Below are 20,774 nucleotides of genomic sequence, written 5' to 3'. Positions count from 1 at the left end.
CTTAAGGTCACAGGTCCTTGGGGGGCTGTGAATTAGGGATGGAGACTTCTCTCCTGTTCCACCCCAGATGCCCGTTGCTGGACAGCGTGCCCGGCAGATGCGACCCTGAGCCAATGTGGACGCGGCCTTTCAACTCTGGAGCCTAGTGGCCTGCCTACAGGGGAAACAGCCTGATGGGACAGACGCGGGCACATCCAGAATGCAGCAAGGTTTAAGCCTCCAGGGAGTGGGGTGCTCTGAAGGGGTCTGACTGGTCCTGGGCCTCGGCAAGGCTTTCTGGTGGAAGAGGCGGCCACAGGCAGAGCAGGAGGGAATCCACCCACGCCAAGAGGCCCGACCCAGGCTCCAGGGCCTGGCAGGGGCGCACAGAGGAGGGTCTTCGAGGAAAAGGGCCACACCCAGTCCTGCTCGAGCTCCCTTCCAGGCTGGAAGTCCAACAAACGGACTCGGGACATGTTTATTAGACCCAGGACTGCAAGAGCGCGATGATGGAGAATGGAGTCTACTCCAGTGGGGAAAGAAAAGTCACAGCTCTTCTTTCTGTCTCTCTACAGCATCCCTTTCTCAGCCACGGGTCACCTCAAAGGGAGCAAAGGCCTGAGATGCCTGTTTGGTCGCTCCTAAGCGAGTGAAAGAGGGAGCAACAGGATTTTTGTGGGTTACAGCATCATGGTCCAAAGAATGTTCCAGGGCTTATGTTCAGGTGCAGAAACAGATGGTTTCATGTACGTGATGACTCTGCATTTTACGTCCCTCTCTTGGAAGCTGTCAACGTACATTAGAGCACTGAAGAGCCAAGGAGTCCTGCTGCAGGGGGACCTGTTAATTTTATTCATTATTTCTCAAAATTATTAACCCCAGAGTAATTTCTGTTATCATTACAGAAATGCATAATGCATTTCTGCAAATCCATTATGCATTTCTGTATAATGGAAGTTCAGGGTGTATCAGTCAGGATAAGACTGGATTAAGCTGATGTGACAAACAACTCCCAAGTCTTAGGTTAAAACAAGAAAGGGGGTGGGCCACAGTGGCTCAGTAGGTAGAGTTCTCGCCTGCCATGCCGGAGACTTCGGTTCGATTCCCAGTGCCTGGCCATGCAAAAAATAAAATAAAACAAAATAGGAAAGGTCATGTTACATGTCTGTTGGGGATCAGCTGGGAGGCTCTGCTCTCTGGAATCCTTAGGGACAGAGGTTTAGAGAGGTTTCATCTTCTGCTTCCATGAATGCCAAGGTAAGGGATGAGCGACACTTGTTTTTAGAACTTCCCCCTAAGAGGGACGCACCAATCACATGGCCACCCCCGACTTCAAAGGGAGTGGAGAGGGACCACCCACTATGGGCCTGGAAGGAAGAGGGGCAGGGCCTGCTGATGGCCTCGTGCCTGCCCTACTGAGTCAGGGCCCACTTTGTTTGCTGTTTGTTCATAGACCTTGCACCCGAAACTGAGAGGCAAAACTATACTTTCAAACTGTGCTCTCAACTCCACAACAAACAACATGGAAATTAAAAAGGCAGCCCCCACAAACAAGTCCTGCCTCTAAAAAGCCATTGTAAGGCCTTCCCCCCAAATTATCTATCATTCTGTCCCAGCCTGGGGTGCACCTGTCATGTTTCTCCGCAAACCCTTCTCGGCATCTCTCTGCAATCTCGCTTGCTCTTTCTCTCCTATTAGACTAAGGTTTCTGGACAAGAGGGGCTCCCATTTCTACTGCTTCTGTCGTTGAGCAGAAAGGAGATGAGCAGGCACCAGGCCCTTCTTCCAGGGCTCCTCACACCTCCCCCCGCTGCAGGCCGGCGACTCCTGATTCGCTGGGCTGCCTCACAGAGGCCCACCTGTGGGGGCTGCAAACATTCAATCATGGTGTGGGCAGGGCTGGGCCCCTCTGAGAACAGCAGGGCTCTGGGGGCGCCAGCAGTCTGGGGGGGTGGGCTGGCTTATGGCATCACTCAGCCTCCGCTTCGGCACATGCACCCCTCCAGCCCTCTTTAATTTCCTTCCCTTAGAAGGGCACCAGTCACGTGGCTCAGGATCACCCTAACCCAGTTTGGCTTTATCTTAACGAATAAAATCTTCAAAGACCCGACGGATGCACACTGCTCAGAGTTAGGGCTTAAGTCTGCTTTTGGGGGGACACACGTCAATAAATAGCAACCACTGAATCTCCTACCACCGTGAAGGGAAACCTTGCACGAGGCCAAGCCTTGCAAGATTCTGTCTCTGGAGATTCCAGTCCATTTGATCCACAGTTTGGTGACTTAATCCCTGGCAGAAAAAGTTCAGTTAATGAAGTCTGTTTGGGGGCGGTCGATACTGCCATGCACAGTTCGTGACCAGATTCCCAAACCTTACAAACACTACGTGAGACCCAACACTGGCTGTCAACAGTCCTGCACCGTGCTGTCCCTCCATCCAAATGAAGATGCTGTGTGTGCTGCAACATGCAAATTAGATGTCTGTCCTGAGCTAATTATCCTTTGCACAATTTTGACATGAAACTCGACAAAGATTTTTTTTTTTTAATGATAGCAGTACAAGGGCAGGCCACGGTGGCTCAGTGGCAGAGTTCTCTCCTGCCATGCCAGAACCCAGGTTCGATTCCTGGTGCAGGCATGCATTTTTTTCAGATGATTTAGACAAATGAGAGCCAGGGATGCTGGTGGCAGAAGGAGCGCCTCTGACATCACTTGTGCCCTCCACCTGCTCTGTGTGGAGCTGAACAACCTTGCTGGCCAAGTCCCACTGGGCCCAGACTTGATTAGCAAACAGCAAGCCTCGGTTCCTACCAAATACACAGCAGACAACACCAAGGGAAGGCTCAGAGCCCTCCTTAAAAAGAGAAGGCCTGGCTCAGGGAAGGGCAGCCTTCGTACCAGAAACTTCTGGCTGAAGAAAGGAGAAAGCCCAGTGACGATGCACCTGAGTTACCCCATTTGCCTCCCCATCACCTAATGGGGCCCTTTTATGTAACTGGCAGCTACTGTGTGCAGAAACAACGTGATGGTGCAAAGGAGCCCGCAAGCTGCTTGGGAAGAGCCAAGCGCTGGGAGCCGCCCGATGAGCTGGGTGGTCTCGGGAAGCTACTGACACCTCTGGCTGTCCAATCTGACCAGGCAGGAGCAACTTAGACCACTAGACACGGACTGGAGTCTGAGAGAGCCGTGTTTCTTGACCCATTGCAACGAGGGAGACTGTGGAGCTAATTTTTACTGTCTCATGTCAAAAGAAAACAAGAATTTTTGCCTTACCGGTTTTTGTGAAAATCAAATGAGGCAATATATGAGCATGATGCCTGGCATTCAGAGCCTACTCGGGAGATGTTAACTGCATAGGAACGAGAGTCGGCCCAAATATCCTAAAATCCCATGGGAGAGGGAAAGAGCCTCTCCCTCTGGAATGGGTCCCCTCTGGACATCTCCAGCCCGGGCCAGACTACAGAACCCTCCCAGGGAGAGCTCCAGGGATGTGGACATATCCAGCTGGGCCTGCACCCGGGTCTCGCTTGGCAGGGGCTGCTGCACGGGTGAGAGCCTGCAGCGAGAACACAGCTCCTCTGTACCCCACACGTCCACCCCAAACACGAGTCGGCCTACGTGAAAGCATCGCCCATTCCCGGGGGCAGAGGCCATTTCCCACCCCAAGGGAAGCCGGCGAGAGACCCCCTCTCACCTCCACTCTCCCCTGACGGCTGCCCACTCCTAGCCCTCCTCCTCTGCTACCGAGAGATGCAAACAATGCAAAAGGATGAAACTCTGAGTCTGACAAAAAACAAGATGCAAAGCGGTGGCTGCAATTTTTAAACTCCACGAGTATCTACAATACAATGTGCTCCCACCTTTTCCACTCCAAGCAAAGCCAGGTGCTTGCCCACCTTTATCTCAGCACTCGGGGCTGCAGAGTATATCTTAATTTTAAAAACTACAGAGTGAAAGAGACACTCCAAGGAATTATCCATTCTTCAGAAGGAAAGAACAAAAGGAGCCAACAGAAAGTCATGTACCACCCCCCACCCCCGTCACACAATACAAACACGGAGGTTCATGAGCATCTTGGGGAGGAAAGTTTCAGCTTCCCTGTAATTTCCCATTGTGTTCTCTTCTGGGGGAACACGGGATTGTGTGGCTTTATAGGTGAGCAGAGTCTAAATACAGCTCCATGCATTTTGCATTCATGACTCTAAAGCTGCAATTATATAGGGGAACACGATAAAGATGCAGAGAAATTATCTCTTTTTGGGTTGGGAGGGAAAGAGAAGCAAATGAAGGTTAATGCTTTAGTGAAATATTTCCACAGTTATTTCACGCAACCATTTTGCAATATCCCTAATGTTTTCTCACATTATACGCTCTTCTGGGGGGAAACAGCTTGTGTTTTTGAAAGCAAGGAATAAAATCTCACAAGCCTCCGTGGCTCACTTGGACCTTGGAAGGCTTCACAAAGAGGCTTCGTGGCAGGAAATGTTCTTTCACGTTTGCACCAAACAGGGGTCTGCATCTCTCTCTCTGAAGTAACAAACAAAAATTGCCAAGACTTAAAAAATTACATCTCTGATTAGAGTCCACAGAAGCTCAAGATGATATATTGCTTTCAAACGCAAGGCCGTTTGGTTGCAGAGGGCCTCAAGAAGCCTATATATGGTTTTGGGGGCTTTGGCCGGCATGTCCCACTAGGACAAGGGTGGCCACAGCGGGCTCTTGTCCACGTTGGGCTCAACACACTTTAAACAGAGGGTCCTGGATGGGGCAGGGCACAGAGCTGCAGAAGGTCCACTTTCCTTAACCCACCACCAACCCCGACTTCGACCCAGCAAGAGTCAGAGTGTTCTGTCTGTGGCCAACCCCGCAAAGATGAAGTGTGGTGAGTGTGAGCTGCTGCGGAAGGCTCAGGCCTCTGTGTGCATGCCTGCGGAGGGGGCTTGGGGTTTGCAGCCCGAAAGGCTGCGGCTCAGGGGAGCAGCTCTTTTAGTTGAGCCAGCACATTCGCGCACCGCCAGGACCCGCTGACCCTATCTCGGTTACTGCCGGCCGTCTGTTAGCAGGTAGTTTATCTCACGATGCCCGACACGAGCGGTCCCAGCAATGCTCACATCCGTGAGTGTGGGCAGAGACCACTGGACCCACGGCAGCCCAGCCAACCAGGTGGCCTCTTTCAGGCAGGGATTTGGGGTGTGACTGCTCAAGCTCCACCCCCAACAGAGAGAGCAGGCGAGCAGACCTGGGGCAGCCCCTGTCTGGGTTTGGGCTCCTCATGTCCCGAGTTAGCTACTGGAACACCGAGCCCGTGTTTTCGGGACTCCATGGACTGGTAGCCGGGTCTCAGCTGCTTGTGCTCCCCGAGGAGGGGAATGCTGGGCGGAGCCAGCTGTACCTCCTCTTCTCTTCACCTGCCTTCCCCCCACAGAGAAGGCAGAGGACCAGGCACTTGGTCTTCCAGATGGTATGGTACCGACCTCCCCTCCGTACAGGATGGGGGCTTCATTCTAAGCCCAGCAAAGCACTACCAGTGAGAACTAGTGTTTATGGAGCACTTGTGCCTGGGCACGCTCTGTGCTAAGGAATGCACCTGTGCCTGGAGGGGCAGGCGAGACTTGAGCTGGGGCGGCCCCTCTGCCAGCAGCCAGAGCACATCTGGGTTTCCCGCTGTCTCTCCCATGGCCTGGCCCTGGCTGGACAGTGGCATCACCTGGGGACCCTGTAAAAATCCTGGGGCCAGAACTCCAACCCAGCCCAGTTGAAACTGAATCTCTGGGGCAGAGCCTAAGATGGTTCCAATGGTGCTGCCCAGTGCCTGGGGGCACAGACCCCGCAGCACCACCCTGCTTGCCGTGGGTGTGTCAGCATCAGCCCAAGGCTGGGAGGAGGGCAGACCCGAGGTCTCTGGACCCGCTGCTGGGACCCTCCAGGTGACGCAGTGCATGTGGCCCTGTGCTGCATGCAGCCCTGTGCTATGCAAGTCTGGGCGCCTTGGAGGTGACAGCAGCCGCAGTGGGGAGCCATGTGGAACTGGGCTTTATTTGCACCCCACTTAGTTTTCCCTGCTTATGGGGTGCAGACTCTGATACTTCCTATAGAAGGACCCCCTGCCCCAGGTGAAGCTGAGGTCTTTTAGTCTTTAGTGCAAAGGAAACATGACTAAACCTTCTTTTATAAAACAAACCATGAAATTCAGGCCCTTGGGGATTCCCTTAGTGGATGTGCATGGACAGGTGAGAACCATCGGTGGGATTTACAGTTAGGGCAAGAGTCCTGACTCCCCACCCCCAGCTCAGGGCACAGGTGGCCAGCAGTGGAGGTCTGGCCCACCCCTTTACAGCTCATATCCAGCAAGGGAGGCAAGGAGAGCGATCCTCGGTGAAAAGCCCATAGCCAGTATCCCCCAAGACAGGGGACTTGGGCAAGCATCGAGTCAGGGAGGAGACAGCATTAGGTGGGGTCCCAGTGGGGGCTGCCCAGTCCTGGGCTCTCCAATCTTTTCAGAGTTCCTGGTGCACCTCAGGTCAACTCAGCCCATGGGTCACTGGATGAGCCAGTGTCTGCTCTTACACTCTGAGGACCCGGGCCCCCGCCCCAGGCTTCAGCCTTGGGGAACAGCACCCCAGGGGGCAGAGCACGGCACCCCACCCCCACCATAGGCAGCGCTGCCTTTTCTGAACACAGAGGCAGATTTAAAAAGGTGCACTGGCCAGCCTGCTCCTTCAGAGCAGACCTCGCCCCAGAAGTCCCCCAGGGTGAATGTGCACTTGGACTATAGGGGCCCCTGCCTGGTCGGCGCAGGCAGAGGCGGGCCCCATCCAGTCTGCACCCCTTGCGGTTCCCCCGCCCAGCCTACAACCCCTGGCCCCCCGTCTAGCCTGCACCCCCATGGCCCTCATTCGGCCTGCGACCCCTGGTCCCCTGGCTCCCTCTCCAGCCTATATTGTGTGGCCCTCTGGCTAGCCCGGACCCAGTCCTCCCAGCAGCCAGGAAGCTGTACGCTTCATCCACAGACATGAGAAGCCACTCACCCGGCTATTGTCTCAAAGTTTTAAACTCGCAGTTGGGAGTAAACTTTTCACTAAAAGACCCAGATGGCCCACCCGATCCTGCTAATGAGAAAACTCACGCGGCTACAAAAACAGGCATGATCATCTGTTTTCCAACATTTTGGAAAAAGTCTTTAGAGGTGGAAGGTGCTATGCAAATGAGGATAATTAGCTTGTGCCATTTGTGAGAAAAAAAAGAAGAACATCCTTCCCGCCCAGGGCTTTGTGATGAGGGTGACACATGGAGGGTGTCTGCGGAGGGGCCTTGCCAAAACCGTTCCAATCTCGTGGTGCCCTTTTGCTCGGATTTACTCAGGAAACTGGATGCTGGACTCTGCCTTGCTTCTTTTTTCACCTCCTGATTAGCCGGTAATAAAAAATGTCATTAAAAGGTAATAAGTCTGAAGTTCCCTGACAACCTTCTTGATTAAATTTGCAGACGGTGAAACCCTCTGGAAGAGGCCAGGCCGGTTCCCCAGTTCTGTGTACTTGCTCACACCTGCCTGTTGAGAGTAGGGTAGGATTTGGGAGATGGGACGTGTGTCATGTGGAGACAGGGGATTGGGGTAAGGTTGGTGGGGGAAGGGAGAGAGGCTGTGTCACCTGGAGAAGGGGAGGTGGAAGACCACTGTGTCCCTTGGAGGCGGGGTTGGGGGAGGATGGGCTGTGTCACCTGGAGGCAGGGTGTGGGGGAGACGGGCTGTGTCACCTAGAGTGGGGTGGGGGGAGATGGGCTGTGTCACCTAGAGTGGGGTGGGGGGAGATGGGCTGTGTCACCTGGAGGCAGGGTGTGGGGGAGACGGGCTGTGTCACCTAGAGTGGGGTGGGGGGAGATGGGCTGTGTCACCTAGAGTGGGGTGGGGGGAGATGGGCTGTGTCACCTGGAGGCAGGGTGTGGGGGAGACGGGCTGTGTCACCTAGAGTGGGGTGGGGGGAGATGGGCTGTGTCACCTGGAGGAAGGGTGTGGGGGAGATGGGCTGTGTCACCTGGAGGCAGGGTGTGGGGGAGATGGGCTGTGTCACCTGGAGGCAGGGTGTGGGGGAGATGGGCTGTGTCACCTAGAGTGGGGTGGGGGGAGATGGGCTGTGTCACCTGGAGGCAGGGTGCGGGGGAGATGGGCTGTGTCACCTGGAGGCAGGGTGTGGGGGAGATGGGCTGTGTCACCTGGAGGCAGGGTGTGGGGGAGACGGGCTGTGTCACCTGGAGGCAGGGTACAGGGGAGATGGGCTGTGTCACCTAGAGTGGGGTGGGGGGAGATGGGCTGTGTCACCTGGAGGCAAGGTGCAGGGAAGACGGGCTGTGTCACCTGGGGGGGGGGTGCTGTGGCTCCCTGACAGTCCACTCTTGTCTTCTCCAGGTGTTTGCCACACACCTGGCCCATGGCCAGGTGCCCAGGCTCCAGGTCCTGCAGACGCTGTCCCTGCCAGCCCTGAGCAATGACCCCACTCCTGGCCACTCACACCTGCCCGGTGAAGGATCAGTGGTGTTCTTAACCTCAATCTCTGTCTCACACTGAGGCTTTTGTGAAATACAATAAGAAATGGTGAAAGGCTCATGTGCACAGACGTCACCACTGTGACAGTCCCACACAAGCGAATGCACACTCCCCATTCCTGTCCTCCTCACGTCCTGACCCAGAATGGTCCATGCCCCTTCCACCAGCTGTGCTGCGAGTGGTGGTAGTGACGGGGTGGGGGGCAGAGAGGCACGTGTAGTGAGCGGGAGGGGTTGCAGCCGGGAGGTCCAGGGGAGCCTCTTGGAGGAGGCAGCATTTGACTAGACCCCAAGGACGGGAAGGTGCAGCCATGCAACTCCTGGAGAAGGAGTTATTAGAGGAGGGAATGGCCCAGGGTGGGGGTGTGGCTGGCGAGTGTGGAGCTAGAGCTGGGGTGGGGTACAGCTGCAAAGAGGGGGCTGTGAGGAGTGTGGCAGCATGTGCAGCAGGGAGCGTCAGGACCAACTTGGGTTTGCCAAAGGCCCTCTGCCTCGGGGGGTTGGAGGGAGGCTGTGGTGGGCTGGGGGCGGGGGCGGGGGGTGGGTGACAGCAGCCCCAGTGCAGGTAGAGGGAGGACAGAGCCTGCCAGTGGATGGGGGCTTGGGTACTGGCAGATCTGGTTCTGGGTAAAGGTCTGCCCTCCCTTCGGCCATGCCAAGCTCTGGTGGTACACACAGGTGTGTGTCGATGCGTGTGCTGGTTGCATCCTGGTCAGCGGGCTCTCCTCCCTGGATTTCACCCGGAGCCACATCATTCTGGTGGGTGAGTGGGGACAGCTGCGGGACCAGGTCACTCAGCATGCAACAGGTCAGAGTGGCTGGTGTCCAGGGCACCTGTGGCGGGGCTTGCTGCCTGCTCCCATGGCAGTGCCCTCCTTGTCCTGAGGATGTGGCACCAGGCCTGCCCCTGAGCGGGGACCAGGTCCTAGGAAGGGTCTCCGGTGCTGGCGTGTGGGGCCGGTGTGTGGAGCCCCAGGACAGGGAGACCCTGAGCCTGTGGCCAGGCCATGCTGGCAGCCAGACTCCCCTGGTGCTCTCCTACACCAAGCCAATCCCACAGTTTTGAGCCACTGAGACTGTGAAGTAACAGATGTTCTTTGCTGTCTGAAGCCACTCAATCCCGGGCTGTTTCTCACCAATAGAGGATCACCGCTGGGTCCCATCCCGTGGAAAGGAAGCACTGCCGGCTGAGGACACAGAGCCCCTGCTCAGGGTAAGGAAACCCAGGGCAGGCTGCTCCGCCAGCCCCCACCCCCCGGCAAGGAGCCTCATCCTCCTCTAAGGGAGCGCTCCAATGCGCCATCCCCAGGATGCTTCTCTGTCCCTTGTACCCAGACAGGAGCCTCATGGCAGCCCCCACCAGGACGGGCAGCTGGGCAGGAGGTGGCAGGTCCCGCGTCCATGGGGTCTGTGTCTGGGGCACTTGGGGAGCAGAGCCCCGAGGAAGGGCTTATGGGGGCTCCTGGCAGGCACCCTCCCCCTCATGTACCCTGGGTGGGGCCTGGGGGACAATGGACCCCCCACGTCGCTCCTGAAAGCCTCAGCGCCTGCAGCAGTCTTGGTTTTTGAGGACGAGCCCTGGCTGCCCAGCAGCACAGCATCTCCTCAGTGTTTCATTCTCAAGTGCTTTTGTTTAAATAGTTTCCCATCCTTGTTTCGGGGAAAACAAATAAACAGTGGAAGTTTGCCAGAGTTGGGGTGGGTGTGGGAGGGAGCAGGTGCGGCTGCCGTGGGGACCCGTGTGAGGAGGCTGCGGCAGGCACAGGGGCAGCAGAACGGAGTCTAGGGACACACGCACCACCTCTGACCACGGCCAGGGCAGAGAGGGTGCAGGCCGAGGGCAGGCTGAGCCCCTCCACGTCGGCCTCCCGCCTCACAGAGGTTCTCGCGCAGCCAGTCCGGCTCCCTGGCCTGACGTCCAGCGTCTCCCCAGGAGGTCCTTTCCCGACTCCACCTGCTCTCCCTCACAGACCATCTCCTCAGCGGTGAGACCACATCTCACTCATCCCACATGTCTGGACACAAATTCCCAGCCACTGCCAAAGTGAACCAACTGGAATCCTGTTACTGTAAACAGATCTTGTAACTTAAGGTGATGCCATTTCAGATGTTATCCATTAAAAAAAATCTACTCCTGGGGAAATTATGCATCCAAAACTATCAACCACTAATATTTTAGTGAGACTGACTCTCATTTGCCCATGTAATAAGCAAGGCTCTGCAGTCCTGCCATGCACAGCGTTCCATCTAGGGTGGAACTTTCTACTACACACTTTTCATTTTCCCAGCATTTACCTTGTTCTGGTCTTTGGTATTCTTAGGATTACACATTTGACCTCTGACGTACCCATAAAAGAACAGTCTCCAAGGGCAGAGGCTGCGTCTGCTCCTGCACACAGAGCCCCGCCAATAGGACGAGCTTGGGATGTGGGCTGGTGGGTGCCCCAGTGAAGGAAGGCACTGGGTCTGCTAAGTCACAATGCTCATTTCCGCAGGGCCCACTGCCTGAAACATAGCCAAGGAGGATGTTTTGGAAGAGAAGAGCAGAGACACTGGGGCAGAGGACAGGGTGAAGTGGGGAGCACGAGGGAAAGTGGAAATGCATGGTCCGGGGGAAGGGTACTGCTGAAGACACCTGGCCTTGCATGACCCACATGAGCTGCAAATACTTCCCTGCCCTTCACCAAGGAGGACATGAGCCCCTGGACTCCAGCCCCATGCCCTGTGATCCCTCAGAGTCCATAGGGATTGGGGGTCCTAGAAGCAGGGACCACCCCCCCAGCTCCCCAAAGCATGCAGGCCAACTCAGAGCATTTGGTGTCACTGTCCCCACTAAAGTCCGTCCACCTGCTCAGCTTCCTACGGCATCTGGGGAGCCTAGGCACCAGGCAGGAGGTCCAAAGAGTGGTGGTGGGGGGTCTGATCTCTGCCTCATGGGGCTGGGAGGGGAGGGAGTGGGGCTGCCCCGTGGCGGAGTAGGGGTAGCCTAGGACGTGGAGGTCCATAAGCCCCAGTCTGGGATCCCTGTGGGTCCTTTGAGCTACCATTTCCCTGGCCCCATCTGCAAAAAGAGGTCACCATCCTCAAAAGCAGGGCCGGGTGATCTCTGGGTAGCTCCCCTTGCACCCCACTGATGAATGCCTTTCGTGTGCCTGCTAGATGCACTCTTGTGCAGTGGGAAACAGCAATGAAAATTCTGCAGAAAGCGTTGGCGGGTCCCTGTGCCATTGCAAAGCTGTACCCAGATTCAAGCCCCAGCTCTGCCAAGGGGTACAGGCACCATCTCGGGCAAACCATGCGAGCTCTGAGTAGATCACACTCTTCACATATGCCCAGGACAAATGGCAGGACCGTGAGACATGCCTCAGCCACCCTGGGCACAGGGGTACACAGATTGTTACTTCTGGAGTTTTCACCAAGTTACGGGGAGGGAATGCTCACAGGCCCTGCCTGGACCCACTTCTGCAGGACAAGCCTGGTGCCCCGACTCATTCCGGGGACAGACAGAGACTGGAGTCCCCAGAAGTTTCCAGAACAGTGTCAATTTTGGTTCGGTATATGCAGCTTCCTTTCCTGCATTCCTGAGCCCAGGGTGAGCTGCAGGCACATGGAATCCAGCAGCTTCTGGAGCCGAAGGTCATGGTGACACATGTGAGCTGCAAACACTTTGCTCTCTGGCCCCTACTGTGACTGCATTTTTGACTTGTCTGAAAATCATGAGTGGTGCAGTTAAAGCAAAAATCCGATGTTCAAGATCGAATGAAGCCCACTTCAGACCTGAACTTCACCACTAGTGTCCTGCCTGAGCTCTGTTCTTGCGAAATTCTGAATCATTGTTCACACCAAGCTACAGGCACAGAGCACTGTGCTGCATTTTGCCGTGATGTTTTCTAAATGTCACTGGGTCGGTGCAATGCATGGGGCAAAAATGATTGGCAAGACTCGGTTTACCTCTCTTCTGGCAAATTCAAGCCATTTGCATTCTCTGCTTTGGAAACCCAAACTTCTCTTTTGGCCCATGTGTCATTTCCATGTGTCCTTCTTCCCCTGGAGCTTTCATTGTAATTAAACTCTCTCCTGAAAAACTTTCTTTCATCCCATGCCTTTTTTGGTGTTTCCTACAAAGAATTTATGAGAATTGTCTCCCATGCTCTCCCACAAATGATGCCAGCTGTGTTTTTTGTGCCAATGGTCAGTGCTTCAGGGACGTTGCCCTGGGATAGCAGGTGGGTCTGTAGCTGATGTAGGTGGCTTTACAGAGGCCGTGAGGAGCACGGCAGTAGTGGGAGCACGGTGGGGTGGGGAGCATGGTGGCAGCAGAAGCATGGCGACAGAGGAGCATGGCAGCAGTGACAGGGAGTGTGGCAGTGGTGGGGAGTGCAGCGGTGGGGAGCACGGCAGTGACAGGGAGAATTGTGGCACTGGGAACAAGGCAGTGACAGGGAGTATGGCAGTGACAGGGAGCACAGCAGTGACAGGGATCACAGTGGCACTGGGAGCAAGGCAGTGACAGGCAGCACAGCGGCACTAGGAGCAAGGTGGTGGTGGGAAGCACAGTGGTGGGGAGCACGGTGGCAGTGGGAGCACAGCAGTGATGGAGTGTTGAGGTGGCAGGGAGCACATTGGCCACGGACAGCACACCGTGTGGGCTCTGTCCCTCTGTCATCAGCATCTGCAGATCTGCTGAACAGGGGGCACTGAAAGCAGTGGGACAGGATGAACTTGGTTGCCCCCGAGGAGGCTACAAGTGCGGCTTTCAAAGCTCAGAATTCCAACCTTGGAACTGACTGGTTGGATCTGTGCAGAAATCCCCCGGTGCTTTAAGGAAAGGAAGCGACAGGGAACTTACAAGGGCCTCCAAGCTCTGTACATCACATCTGGGGATCTTGACACAATTGGGGTATTCGATTCGACCTTTAGGGATGTAATTTTTCATTGTTGACACAAAACGTGTGCAGAGCAGCCTAGCAGGCCCTGTGCAGATGGAGCCTCTCGGCCATCCTGCCAGCTTTAACCTAGTTTAAAACTTCGGCGGGTTCAGACTTTAAGTGTCTGCTGTTAGGAGAGACCAGCTTCCAACTTTCAGGGATGCATCCGCCCCAGGGAGCGGGAAGCCCTCAGCAAAGCTGCGATTAATCCACCTTTAATTTACAGTCCTGCATCTGGCTCTGCTAGGGTGCCCAGCAAGGAGGGTCTCCTGGGGGATGATGTGTCAGAAGGGTTTCTTTGGAGGGCCAGGAGCAGTCACCGTGGCTGCTCCCCTGACTGGCTGTCTGCCGCCACACCACCGGGGATCGGCGTCTGAGAGCCCCCTAACTCCCACCGGCCATGGGGTGAGCTGGGCAGACGCAGCTATGCACACAAGCCAGGGAGCAGGGCCCGCGCCTAAGGGTGACAGTGGTTACTGCGAGGTAGGGTGAGCACAGGCCGGGACTGGCTGGGACACACCCACCCGGCGGCAAGACCAACACTCTTCATTTCACGGCACTGAGGAGGGCCACGGTGAGCTGAGGCACACGTGGCGCCACGGAGACACAAACAAACAATCGTGTTTCAAGCAGGTTCCTAAAGTCTGTTGGCAAGTAGGGGGAGTGAAGAGGGAAGCAGTCAGGGGGTAGAGCTGCCAGCGAGGTAAAGGAAGCAGGGCAGCAGCGCTGGGGTGGACACTGCCCATGCTTAGGGACTGCCGAGCCCCGCGGGCATTTCTGGGCTCAGCTGAAATGTCTCGTGAGCCCCAATTCACACTCGGGTCTCTGGGTTAGTCTGATATGATCCAGGGCCTCCTCCAGGCTCCACTGGAGCGAGTCCCAGGGGATACTGGTAAGGTGTGGAGACATATTTGGTGCATAACACAGAGAAATGGGTATTTCGGGGGGGCGGGGTGCAGCTGTCAAAGGCCCCCCAAATCTCCTAACTCCCCTGAGGTGCTCTAACCTGGAGCAGTTTATGTGTTTGGGCCTGTCATTGATTTAACAACTATTTATAAATCCCCAGCCCTGACATCCAACACGGCCAGTGTCACTGAGGACACAGGTGCTGACACATCTAAGATATGGGTCCTTTCTCCCAATAGTTACCACAGGGCAGGAGTTCTCAGTGTCGGGGGACACTGTAGGTCATCACCCATGGGGGACACTACTGGCATTGAGGGGTAGAAGCCAGGGATGCAGCTAAACAGCCCATAATGCTCAGGGGTGGCCCCCAAAACAAATAATTATCCAACCCAAAGGTCCACTGGTGTTAAGGCAATCACTAGGTCTTCTGGGAAGCAGCAAGGACAGATCCTCAAGGCCACACCGGCTCTAATGGACACATCCTGAATCTTCGGGCTGGACCAGCAACCTTTTGTGTCCCAAATCAGCTTCAGCATTCCTCGTCCACCCCAAAGCCCACCCTCAGAATGACAGACAGGTGCCTGCTTCTGCCAACTTCTCTGCTGGGAAAGGAGTGACTTCCCTCCTTGCATGCATGGATTCCTTGGCCCCCATCTGGCCGCCATGCTGAGAGGCAGAGGTCCTGCTCCTTCACCCATCCACTTCCCAAATGCTGCAGCTTCTAATGGGCACCAAAGGTGGTCCTGACCCCAAGGAAACTAGGTCCGCCCTAGACTCCTGATCCTGCTCTGCTCACAGCCCGGCCCGGGACAGTGAGGGACGAAGCTTCCCTGGATGGGCCTTCCCCCTGCTCCAGGATACGGCTGGGGGCCAGGCTTCCCCCTCCCCACAGGCCCTCACTGGGCAGGACCGCCTCCCCCTGCAGGCCCAGCACACAGGTGTGCCGGGACCTCCCCTCCCCCACTCACTCAACCTTTCCATTTTATTGGAAAAGTTTAATTGGGAGTTCTGAAAGGTCACAATTAATATTTCTAAATGAAAAATACAAGGTGCAGCAGTTTTGAGTAAATACTGTTTAAATCCATAGCCAATCTGATATGCTTGAAATTAAAATGAGAAGGCTGAGGCTGGGGGCGGGGGTGCGGTTCAGGGCACAGACTTCAGTGCAGAGCCCAGGGGCTCCTCCCAAGGCCTCTCCACTCAGGGCCTCCCCCCTCCCAGGACCACCCTTCTCCCTGGGCCTCTCCCCTCCCAGAGCATCCCCCATCCCAGAGCCTCCCCCATCCCAGGGCCGTACAGGCGTCACTGATGTCCAGATGAAATTCACTCTCGTGAGGTAAACCAGGTGGCTGTATACGTCCAAAGGCCCTTCTCTCGGCAGACTTGTCTAAACGCAGGAACAGGAGGGGCAGGAAAAGGATGCACATGGGAATTCAGAGGCTCTGACCCCACCAATTCTTTGGTTATGGACAAATAACATTCTTCCAGTATTAGGCTGTACTTCCTGCCAATGCCACATCCCATCCCACTCCCCTTATTAGCCAGGCTGTCCTGGCAGCATCCCCCACCCCTTCCAGCCTCGCTTTACAGAAATGTCAGTGCTGCCGGCACCTCCCTTCCTCCAGAGATGTCACCTGTCACCACAACCAGGGAGGCCCACTGGTTCCAGTCATGCCCTTTGCACACTGAAGACTTGGGGTCCTGAGTGGGCTTTCTGTCCACCCCAATGACCCAGCTCCCAGCCCTCCTGCCACCTCTCATCTGCTATCTGATCTACCTCTTGTTGTCATGCTTTCCAGTGCCTTCCTTTTGGCCTATGCTTGTGCATGTTTGCGGCCTGCCTCCTTGCACGAAGCCAGAAGCCCCATGAGGTGTGCCCCAGCCCCCAGGGCAGTTCCCATGTGGGGCAGGAACTCAGATGCTGAAGGAAGGAGTTGGTGAGTGACTGACACTGGGTGCAATGCTGGCCGGGGAGGCACTGTTCTATCACCTGCTCGCTGAGGCATTTACCTGGGACTTCTTGAGAGCCTGGTCCCCCCACACCTGAAGGGGGTGGTATCAAGTCCTCCCCGGCATGGAGCGACGTGGATGAAGGCTTACTCAGCAGGCTGAGATGGCCTCCCCTGAATGCACATGCCGTGGGGGACCCTAGACCGAGAGGCTGGGGACCACTGGATAGGCTCCCTCGTGGCCCTGGGCCAGGAGGCTCAGGCCAGGGTGCTGCAGTGTCGGCTCCCTCTGAAACCCACAGGAGCTCCTTCCTGGCCCCCCCTGGGGGTTCCCCGACGACTGGGCATTCCTTGGTGGTGGGCACAGTGGTCCAGGCTCTGCCTCCTCTGCACGACCCTCTCTGCACCCACGTTTCCCCTTATGAGGATGCCGGTAGTGTTGGATTCGGGCCCATCCTACTTCAGTTTGGTTCCTTTGAACTCATCACCTCTTCAAAGATCTCATTTCCAAATAAATGAGGACTGGGGTGCAGGCCTGAACCGATGTTTCTGGGGGACCCAATCACACCTCTGACCCGGCTGCAGCACTGATCCTCCGGGGCTTCCCTGGGACGTGAGCAGTCATTAGGCACAGACAGCCTCACTTACTTTGCGAGGAAGTGACAGATGCAGATCAAGAACATACCATTTCAACCAAATGGAACTGCAGATCAAGAATGCTACATTTCAATCAAGTGGAACTGCAGATTAATTGCAAAATTCTTCAAAGCACTTTGGAGAAAATAACATGATACACTTGACATACCCCACTCCCCCCATACTTTTTCTGCATACTACATCACTCATGATTGGCTCTGCAGAGCACTTTTGAATCTGAAGCTCAGTGTTGAACAAAGTTTTTGTGATTTTAAGATGCATATATGGATAAATAAAAAAGTGCATAATTACAAGCAGCCACTTTGCCACCTTCAATTCTGGGCGCTCTGAATCAAGGTCACGTTCACCTTCCCTGGAATCAAGGTCACGTTCACCTTTCCTGGTCTATGAATAAATAGCAGCTTCACTAAAATGCCTGTGAGGACTCAACAATGCACAAAATGCAAAAATACTACCAACTGACCCGGCAACTCTGGCTGCAGAAGGGAGGCTGGCCCCTGCTCTCCACTTCCAGAGCCCTGTTCTAAGGGGTATTCTTTGGAACTTTTCTGGAGAACAAAAGGATCCTCTCGCTTTGTTCCTGCCTTGCATTGTTAGGCTTCCCCATCACAGCCTGCCGGGGATCACAAAATGCTGATGACAACCCATGCCTATTCCTGGCTTCCCACTGTTCCTAATAAACCCCATTTTGCTGGCAGCGGTCCCCTCGCTGGGAGATGTTGGGAAACGCCACTGTGTTAAGACGCCTTGGCCCAGTGCAGGGTCCTGCAGGCAAAGCTACAAGAGAGAAGACGCTTCCTTTCTGCCCTACATTTCTGTCCAGCAGTACCTGCCCCACTTCAGTGAGGAGGGGACTTCTCCAGACGGCCTCCCCACCTGAGCTCTGACACTCACCCTCCCCTGAGCGAGGACATGGTCACCTGGGGTGGGACCAATGTCCAGTCTGTGGGGCCAACACTCAGACTCACTGCGCGGGAGGCGGGCGCCCAAGGAGTGCAGCCAGCGCTGTTTCAGGTCCATCTGGGTCTTCCCACGGGGTGTGAACCCTCAGAAACCAGGCCCCGAGAACCATGGGCCCTGCGAGCTCACGACAGGCCTGGCTTGGCTGTTAGCTCCGGTTTGGCTTTGCCATCCACCCACCCCACCCCGCGCCCCGCCTACTCTGCGCGAGGGAAATGCCACCCGGCCACGGAACCCCGGGACAGCCGCCATGCTGGGGCCCAGTCCACGCCCCAGCCGCCAACAGTTCTCTGCCCACACACTCGACCCCATGGCAAAGCCAGGCTGTGGTCCAGGTCCCACCTGAGGGCTGGAATTCCTGCAGCAAAAAGGGCTTTCCTGCAGCTTTGAAGGTCTCCCAACACTCACAGCCCGGCCGCATCCTGTGAGCAGACATGGTAATGGTTAGAGCAGTGACCCCAGACCGTGGAGGCGGGGCTGCGCATCCCTGGAGGCGGGGCTGTGTGCCCATGAAGGCGGGACTGAGCGTCCATGGAGGCGGGGCTGTGTGCCCATGAAGGCGGGACTGAGCGTCCATGGAGGCGGGGCTGTGTGCCCATGAAGGCGGGACTGAGCGTCCATGGAGGCGGGGCTGTGTGCCCATGAAGGCGGGACTGAGCGTCCATGGAGGCGGGGCTGTGTGCCCATGAAGGCGGGACTGAGCGTCCATGGAGGCGGGGCTGTGTGCCCATGAAGGCGGGACTGCGCGTCCCTGGAGGCGGGGCTGTGTGCCCATGAAGGCGGGACTGAGCGTCCATGGAGGCGGGGCTGTGTGCCCATGAAGGCGGGACTGAGCGTCCATGGAGGCGGGGCTGTGTGCCCATGAAGGCGGGACTGAGCGTCCATGGAGGCGGGGCTGTGTGCCCATGAAGGCGGGACTGAGCGTCCATGGAGGCGGGGCTGTGTGCCCATGAAGGCGGGACTGCGCATCCCTGGAGGCGGGGCTGTGTGCCCATGAAGGCGGGACTGAGCGTCCATGGAGGCGGGGCTGTGTGCCCGTGAAGGCGGGACTGAGCGTCCATGGAGGCGGGGCTGTGTGTCCGTGGAGGCGGGACTGAGCGTCCATGGAGGCGGGGCTGGATGTCCGTGGAGGCGGGGCAGGAAGTCCCCACCTTGAACACCTTGCGGCCTATGGTCCCCGCCGAGGGCTCATAATCAGTTTAGCCGTTTGATGGCTGCGAGAAGAAAAGCCCCCTGTCCCTTTGCTAGGACCACTTCCTTACTTTGGGGGTGACCTGTGTGGGGAACCTGGGATCCGCCCCTGTGTGTCTCAGCCAAAAGTCGTGCGTGGTTCCAGAGTAAACCAGCCCCTCCCGCGGGGAAACAAGTCTGCTTACTCCCGGGAGGCTACCCTTGTGACGCGCGTCTTCCCCACGCAAGGACGTTGTGACCTATGAGAGAAGCAGCTGGAGAAGCTGTTTGCCCCTTAGAGAGAGGGAAAAGCCCTGATAGTCATCCCCCAGGAGGGCCTGGCAGGGCCCTGCAACGGTGGAGGGCCAAATCCCCAGGAGCGCCGAGGGAGATGCTCAGGGTTGCTCGGGGCTTCCTCTCTGTGACCCAACTGCAGGGAGCGAGTCTCTGCCGCAGCGCAACTCGCTTCCTTCTTCTCCCAAGGACACAGGCAATCCTGGCGCCTGGCAGGTGCACCTTGGCCCCTGGGTGTGCTGTGTGGGCTGGTGGCCGAGATGTGTGCCAGGTTCCTGGCTGTGGCACCAGCCCTCCCATCTCCATTTGCCTTAGGCAGAAGTTGGCTGGCAGCTTAGGTGGCCCGGAGACCTACCCAAGCCCACCTTCTCCTTAGGCACTGCAGGCGGCCCCACCTCAGCCAGGGGCTCCTGCCTGGGTCCCTCTGAAATGCTTCTCTCCACGTAGGTGCATGGCCGCCCTCCTCTCTCAACGGGCTTGCTGAGAGGCCCCATCACACCTCTTCCTTCCTGGGACTGACCCCTGCAGGGGTTTCCCTTTGTCTGTCTGTCTACCACATGTGGCCACTTGGATGTGGAGGCCTGGTGGCCTTGCTCAGTACTGTGTCCCCCGCATCCAGCCCAGTGCTCCCAAACTGGGAAGGCATTGCTCATTGGATGAAGGAATGAATGAACAAAGGAAGCAATGGGTAGCCTGGCTGAGGGCCCTCCACCAGCAGCCAGCATGCCCACAGTAGAGGTGAGATTTCACCACTAACCATACACACAGGACATGGGCCATCCCCACTCTCACCTCTCCTGAACTTCCAGCCTGTGCTGCTGTTCCCACTGGTCCTCAGGAAAAGCATGTGTCCTGGGTCCGTCCCTGTGGGCTTCCAGCTGCCTCCACCCAGCCCATTGTCCCCAGTCCTCTTTCTTTCTAATTTATCTTCAACTCCATTGTCATGGTAGCTTCTAAGGACAGGGTGACCTCTAGGAAACAACTGCCAGCGCCACAGGAAGTGAAGGTGCCGTGCAGGTTGTGCTGGGCTGCATTTCATCGGGGCTGGGAAAATAACGTGGAAAGCAGTGCCTGCAGCGTCTGGCCTGATGGAAACAATAATTTCTTGACTTGGCAATGAGCCGGGTCCCACAGAAGGGCAGCCGCTTTGTCCTAATTAGCTGCCGGGGCTGGTGATGAGGGTCTGCCCTTGGTCTGCTGGTGGAGAGCAGCGGCTGGTGGGCACTGCTCCTTCTTTACCATCGCCACCTGCATGGCGCCCGGGCATGGACGTGGGCCGCAGCTCTGCCCCCATCTCCGTGGCACAAGCTGTGCTGGCTCCTCACATGCTTCAGCCATGGTGACCTTCACAGAAGGATGGGGAGCTGGCCAATTTGATGCAGGTGTACGGA

The 20,774-nt window shown here is 56.5% G+C and overlaps 1 protein-coding gene and 1 long non-coding RNA gene across 4 annotated transcripts in view; both read right to left on the bottom strand.

The window, feature by feature from the left end:
* Positions 1–20,774, bottom strand: part of CDH4 (cadherin 4) — a 646,269-nt gene that overhangs the window by 244,031 nt on the left and 381,464 nt on the right. The window lies entirely within an intron of this gene.
* LOC143684493 (uncharacterized) lies at positions 7,168–19,400 on the bottom strand. 3 transcript variants are annotated; one of them, XR_013176050.1, is made up of 3 exons: positions 19,182–19,394; positions 18,262–18,341; positions 7,168–7,382 (listed from the first exon to the last, which is right to left on the bottom strand). It is a non-coding gene; the product is annotated as an uncharacterized LOC143684493 (long non-coding RNA). The 3 variants fall into 3 exon arrangements; XR_013176052.1 differs by lacking the exon at positions 7,168–7,382 and adding an exon at positions 9,229–9,706 and having other exon boundaries at positions 19,182–19,397; XR_013176053.1 differs by lacking the exon at positions 7,168–7,382 and adding an exon at positions 15,644–15,740 and having other exon boundaries at positions 19,182–19,400.

The sequence above is a fragment of the Tamandua tetradactyla genome, chromosome 1 (genome assembly GCF_023851605.1).
Source record: "Tamandua tetradactyla isolate mTamTet1 chromosome 1, mTamTet1.pri, whole genome shotgun sequence".
Taxonomy (NCBI): Eukaryota; Metazoa; Chordata; class Mammalia; order Pilosa; family Myrmecophagidae; genus Tamandua; species Tamandua tetradactyla.
This window is presented reverse-complemented; position numbering and strand designations above follow the sequence as displayed.